This window comes from Arvicola amphibius, chromosome 12 (genome assembly GCF_903992535.2).
Source record: "Arvicola amphibius chromosome 12, mArvAmp1.2, whole genome shotgun sequence".
NCBI classification, from domain to species: Eukaryota; Metazoa; Chordata; class Mammalia; order Rodentia; family Cricetidae; genus Arvicola; species Arvicola amphibius.
The window spans coordinates 102,915,734-102,922,273 of record NC_052058.2 but is presented as its reverse complement, the minus strand read 5'-3'; the positions used below and the strand labels follow the sequence as shown (position 1 = coordinate 102,922,273).

Here is a 6,540-nt window from a genome sequence, read left to right as displayed (position 1 = left end):
CAACAAAACATGGTCTATCAAATTGAGGCAGGACCTAACTCCTCCCCCTGCATCGAGAATGGTCAAGGCATCCCAGCATGGAGAAGAGATTCCAAGTAGACAGTTCATGTGCCAGCGACATATCCTGATCCTCCTGATAAGGACCCCAGCAACAGACCAAGTGTCACCACTTATAGGAGGCCTATATCAGTCCTATGCAGATGCAGAGATCCACAGCCAAGCACTTGGCTGAGCTCTTGCAGTCCAGTTGAAGAGAGGGAGGAGGGATTGTATGAGTAGGGGGTTCAAGATCACGACAGGGTACCCACAGAAGCAGCTGAATGCAGGCCTTTATGCTTGTGTCACAAACACCTTTTCAACTGAACCATCTCCCTACTCCACCACTAGAAAGCTTGAGGAGGCTAAGTCAACATATCATAAGACATTCAGACAAGGAAAACAAGCATGCATCTGTCTAATAAGAGCTTTGCATTTCCTTCTTATCAGTTCTTACAACTTACTAAACCTTTACTCACTGAATCAAGTGAAGCCTGGAAACTTTAGTCTGTAATTCAAAAATCACACAAGAGTAAGCTGATAGTTCTGAAATTAGAATCCAATCCTTCTAGAAACTCACTTAACTCCCAAGTATATTACATTCTAATTTATGTTCAGTGTCTTAAAATCCATATGGCTTGGATCTTCATATCTTCCAAAGTACCCTGTGTACTAAAAATTTGGTGTCTAGCCTTTAGTATTATTTTAAAAAGTGGTAGCATCTTTAGAAGATGAGGCATAGTGAGAGGGAAATGGGCCAGTGGGCGTGTTCCCTTGAGGAGGATATTGGGACTTTGGCCTCTTCTTCATCCTCTCACTTCCCAGCCACCATGTTATGAACTCTCTTCATCTGTCTTGCGTTCCCACCATGATAAAGTGAATGGTCACAAGCCTGAAGCAAAGGAGCCTAGCATCCATGGACTGAATCCACAGAAACAGTGACTCAAACTACACGTCTGCTCTTCAGTGTTTAGTCACCTACAGAGCGATGACTCGTCCCACTGTTATAGTTTAAATGCAAAATGTTCCTCAGGGGTTCACGTTGGAAGACTGGATCCCCAGCTAGTTGGATTCTGGGTCAGTGGGCCTTCATTCCAGGGACTATCCTTGATCTGTTTCTGTCTAGCGCTCTCGTCCTCATCATCCACAACTACCGTGAGGTAATGAAGCACCTCCCCCACAACTCCCACATTCATGATGTTCTGCTTGTGCCATGGGGCAAGGCAACCATGGACTAGATCCATTAAAACCGTTAGCTGAAACTGATCTTTCTTCCCTTCAAATTGTTCTTTCTAAGTATTTAGTCTCATATACAAGAAAAGAAATTTATATAGGCACTAAATAAAATCAAGTCTTCCATAATCTCTATATAATAGTACTTTTATCTAAAGTATGATGGTCGAGGTATTTTGGGTATTTGGTGTTGATGCAGTGTTTTGAAAATAATATGCCCTTTCTTGGGTCAGGGACTTAGGGTGCCAGAAACTCAGTTGTTACCAAAAGTCAGCCCGAGACAGTGGCTTTGATTTTATTATCTCACCAACTCACATTAAATATAGAGATGCAGGTGATTATGAGTCAGTAAAATGGAAACAAACTTTATTAATAGGAATTGAGGGAAAGCTGGAGAAACATCAAAGAGTGAAAGGGTCTTCTAAGAATGAAAAACTCTGAGTCTTCTTGTCCCTTGATTTTTCTAGGACTTACACAGAAAATTACCAAAGGCTGAGGTAACCTGTTTTGAGTTTATTTGTTTGGGGGCTACCACAGGCTGAACCAATAGAGGACTTATCCTATTCTCCTTCCATCATATCTTTGCTGTCATGATGGGGTGCACTATCAAACTCTGAGCTAAAATGAGCACTTTCTTAAGTTGCTGTTGACAGGTATTTCCTCACAACGAGAAGAGGGGTACCTAATATAAGCCCTCAGTGTTATTTAATGCAACACTTCTAAGGGGAAGCTTGAAGACCTTATAATGACTGAGAAAGGAAGATAGTGTGACAAGTGGCTTCCTTAACTGTAGAAGGAGTGGCGGGCTGCGTCCCGCCACCCGGCCGCCAGCTAGCTTTACACCCAAAATAATTACACAGAAACTGTATTTTTTTAAATACCACCTGGCCCATTGTTTCAGCCTCTTATTGGCTAATTCTCACATCTTCCTTTAACCCATATTTAGTAATCTGTGTAGCACCACGAGGTGTGGCTTACCAGGAGAGATCTTAACCTGTGTCCATCTCGGAGAGGAGAAGCATGGCGACTCACTATGGCGACTGCCTGAAGCATCTCCCCAACTCTGCTTCCTTTTTCCCACAATTCTGTTCTCTCTATTCTGCCTACCTAATTTTCTGTCTCTTAAAGGGCCAAGGCAGTATTTTTATTAATAATGAAAGTAACACATAGACACTCCTCCATCATTTCCCCTTTTTCTGTTTAAACAAAAAAGAAAGGCTTTAACTTTAACATAGTAAAATTACATGCAACAAAAGAGTTATCAAGCAAGAATTACAGTTACAATATTTAAATCTATTTTATCTTTTATCGTAATTAAGGAAAACTATAACTATCTATTTATTCTTCAACTCCATCAAAGACTCCAGAAGGATATAATACTACCTAAGTAAACAAGAAGTAAGTAACTTTCAAACTCTAGAAATGACAGAGACAACTCACTGCCTGGACAGTCACCCGAAGTTCCTCTGTACCCTTGGGGCATCCATCTTCAGCCTACAGGCCCATAAGTATCCAGCAGACATTTCCATGAAGCAGGAAATTCCAAAGATAGTTCAGTCACTTTCTGCTGTGTCCTGCAGAATGTTTCGCAGACTCTTTAATGAATCAGGAACCCCAAAAGACCATCTCACCTTTAGGCAAGTTCAGCAGTCCTCTTCTGTGGGTTCCTTGTGTCCAGTTTATGCAACAGTCCAGGCAAGAGCAGTTTCTTGCCCAAATGGCTAACAAACTCCATAAGTAGCCTCTTCGATGCCCATCTTCCTCTTGAAGTAGATTGGTGCTGCCAGGAGCAGACGTGTCTCATTGTCATGAAAAACCCTAAGTTATTAAAACATTAAATGCCATATTCTGCAGTCTTTGAAAGATATGAAGAATGTCTATCTAACTGAAATATATCTCTACATATCTAGAAAATCTAATTAACATCACTATAAGCTTGACTATTATCAATGATTATCCATTAACAACCTATATTTCCTAATTATACATTACAGTTTTTAAAATGAACTACACAATCAAAATAGCCTAATCAAGATCAGAAATACATATACATATAACAAATTGACCTTAAAATCTATACCATTGCAAATTATTCATCTCTATATCATCTCCCCCTTTAAATGTAAAAGAACATTTATAAACAATATTTGGGAAATGGGCGCAGTTATTTCTCTCCAAACTGCTTCCTGCTGAATGGGGGGGTGCTGTTATTTAGGTCTTTCATGGTGTAACCTGTGTGCTAGGTTCCTCTCAGTTGGCAGTTGAGTGAAGTAATTTTTGAAGATGTTCACCAGCAACCTTTCAGGAGGGCGTGGGTCTATCATATCATATTGGGATAGAAGCAATCCACAGAGTCTCGTCCTCTGTGAAAACAAAAGAAGAAACTCTTTTCCAAAGCATCATGTTCTTAGATCCAAATCCTGAAGTCATACGGTTAAGATGTCCATTCTGGTCTAGACTGGCAGCCCATATAATGAAATATCTCTCTGTATTTAGCTCCTTTACAGTCAAAAATTTTAAAGAAAACACAATAAAATACATCATCCAGACTCTCTGTAAATTTTCCATTTTTACGTGGCTTATTTTTACTCTATCACTTACTTTATTCTGTCTCTTTAAAGACTTTACCCTTTTTTAAGGCATTAACTTTATTTTCTATATTTTTTCTTCTCTCTCAAGCCTACGTACACTCATCCAACATTGTGACTCATTTAAAAGTCTTTTATGTCTGAATCTGTCCTATTGTGAATCTGTAATTTTTTTACTGTCCAGAAACAGGCTGCACGGTGTTCTGCGCATCAGATTTGGCTGTAACTTGTATGAAAAGAGTTTCTGTGCTGCATGCTCAGTCTCAGAGTTAAAGTGCTGAGTGTGGCTCCTACCTGGCAGCCCCAGAGCTAGCAGAAAATGGTACGTCCTCCATTTTTAAATTGGAGAGAGGTGGAGCCAACATCCAGAGCAGCCCGGAAACATCTCTCTGTGGCGGCAGAAATCCACCATGTTCTCCCACTCGCCTAAGCCTGATTCCGCCATCTGCCCGGCTAGCTCAGTCGGTAGAGCATGAGATTCTTAATCTCAGGGTCGTGGGTTCGAGCCCCACGTTGGGCGCCAGATGATGGCGTAAATCACAAAAGAATCCCACACCAGTTTGGAATTATGATTAATAGAATGGTTATTTATTTAAAGGGGGAAAAAACTTACAGATCACCGTCTCAGACAACAGCCCTCTGCGCAATCAGGAAGGGAGCCTAGTCGTCAGAAGCGGAGCCGGAAGCCAGAGAGAGAGCGGAGGGAAGTGGCCGCATTTTTAAAAAGAGAGACCACACCCCAATTGGCTGGTATCTCAGCGGCTATTGGCTAAAGGAGCAGAAGGAGCTCCCGCAACACTTAACAGAGAAATGCAAGAAAATATGGATATTGTGTGGCCAAAGAAGACTCCAGGAGAAAGAGCTTCATGGAACGTGGCTAGAAAAAAAGTTAACTTTATTAGAATCCTTGGCAAGAGTTACCTCATTGGAATTAGAAGGGCAAAAATAGTACAATTTGTTTCATTGAGGACAGAATGGAAAAATGAGAGAGAGACACAGGGGTGGGAGGTAGACCCCTACTAGTTGAGGTTGAGGGCCAAGTCACATGACCAGATATACTATTTTCCTATTGCTGTGATTAAAATACCATAAAAAAACAATAGAAAGAAGAAAGGTGCTATTTGGGCTCACAATGAGGGTATCATACATCATGTTTATATCAGGGAAGGCATTGCTGCAGGACATTGAAGCTGCTGATCACATGGAAGTGTCAGGAAGTAGAGAAATAAATGATTGTGATTAGTTTATTTTCTTCTTTTAATGCAATCTGGAACCCTGACCTTCTGAATTTACAGTGGACCATTCACTTCAAGTAACTTAATGCATAAAACCCTGTAGTCAGAGACTGCTTGTTTATTCCTGGCCACCCAGACTTGAAAATATCACGCAGAAACTATATTAATTGCAATACTGTTTGGCCGATAGCTTCAGCGTATTTCTAACTAGCTCTTATATCTTAAATTAACCAATTTCTATTAATCTGTGTATTACCACATGGTTGTGGCCTACCAGTAAGGTGCCATCCAGCATCCAGAATCTGTCTCCTGCAGTGGCTACATGGCTTCTCTTTTACTCTGGCTACTTTCTCCTCTATCTGCTTGGAATTCCCACATTGCCCTATTGTGCACTGCAATAGGCCCAAAGAAGATTCTTTATTAACCAATAGCATTGTCAGCATACAGAGGGGAATGAATCCCACCCACATCAAAACCCCCCACAGACACAGTAACATTTCATCCACAGACAGGAAGCAGAAAGAGATCAACACTGATCCTCACGAGCTTCCTTCTTTGTGGACAGTTCAAGTATCCAGGCAGTATACACTTTGGTAGTATACACTTTTAGGTGGTTCAACCTCAGTTAACCTAATTAAGAAAATACTTAACAGTCATGTCTACTCTAATCACAATAATTCCTCACTGACATGTCTGGAGACATGCCTGCCCCCAAACAGGTGGTTCTAGATCTGGTCAAGCTGACAATGTTATCCATCACACCATCTTTGTTGTGTGGATTCTATTGAAGTTGACTTCAAACAAGTAATTTGTTACCCCCAAAATTTCAGCATACATAGTTTCATATCATCTCTCTCCCAAGGAAAAACACAAGTTGATGAGCCATATCTCAGTTCACTTTATAGCTTGTAACCTATCATCAGCTGGGAAGAGTGATCACTGCTGAGATGATGCAGTGGATTTGTTGTCAAGGAGGAGGACATGGAGACATCATTTCTCAGCAGAATAAACCACTCTCTCTCTCTCTCTGAGGAGTCTGATGAATGTTTTAAATAAATATTGTTTGCTGTCAGTGCTATCCAAAGAACAACTAGCTATATTTTGGGGGTAGGATAAGTCAATGATGGCAAGTGTGAGTCATAGCTACTATTTATTCACTAGGGCCCAAACCCTACAAAAGACACATGTGGAGAGTATTTTTCATTGCTAAAGAGTATGTTTCATGTCAAAACAAGCAATAAATAGTGATTTCACTCCTCAGGGTCAAATTTCCATTTACTTTATCTTGTGAACTGAGAAAAGGATGGTTCCATTCATTAGCACTCATGAGAACTCCCTTTCTGAAATGTCAAAATAAAGGAAGCAATTTTTGTTTTCTGGTCCTCGTCTGGTATGAGGGACTTGCTCAGTGGTTAAAACACTACCTCAGCTGGCATGAGAATGAGAGC

General features: G+C 40.7%; 1 non-coding gene across 1 annotated transcript; it reads left to right on the top strand.

Moving 5' to 3' along the window:
- The first annotated feature begins 4,304 nt into the window (after positions 1-4,304).
- On the top strand, positions 4,305-4,377 carry Trnak-cuu. Its single transcript has one exon. It is a non-coding gene; the product is annotated as a tRNA-Lys (tRNA).
- The last annotated feature ends 2,163 nt before the right edge of the window (positions 4,378-6,540 follow it).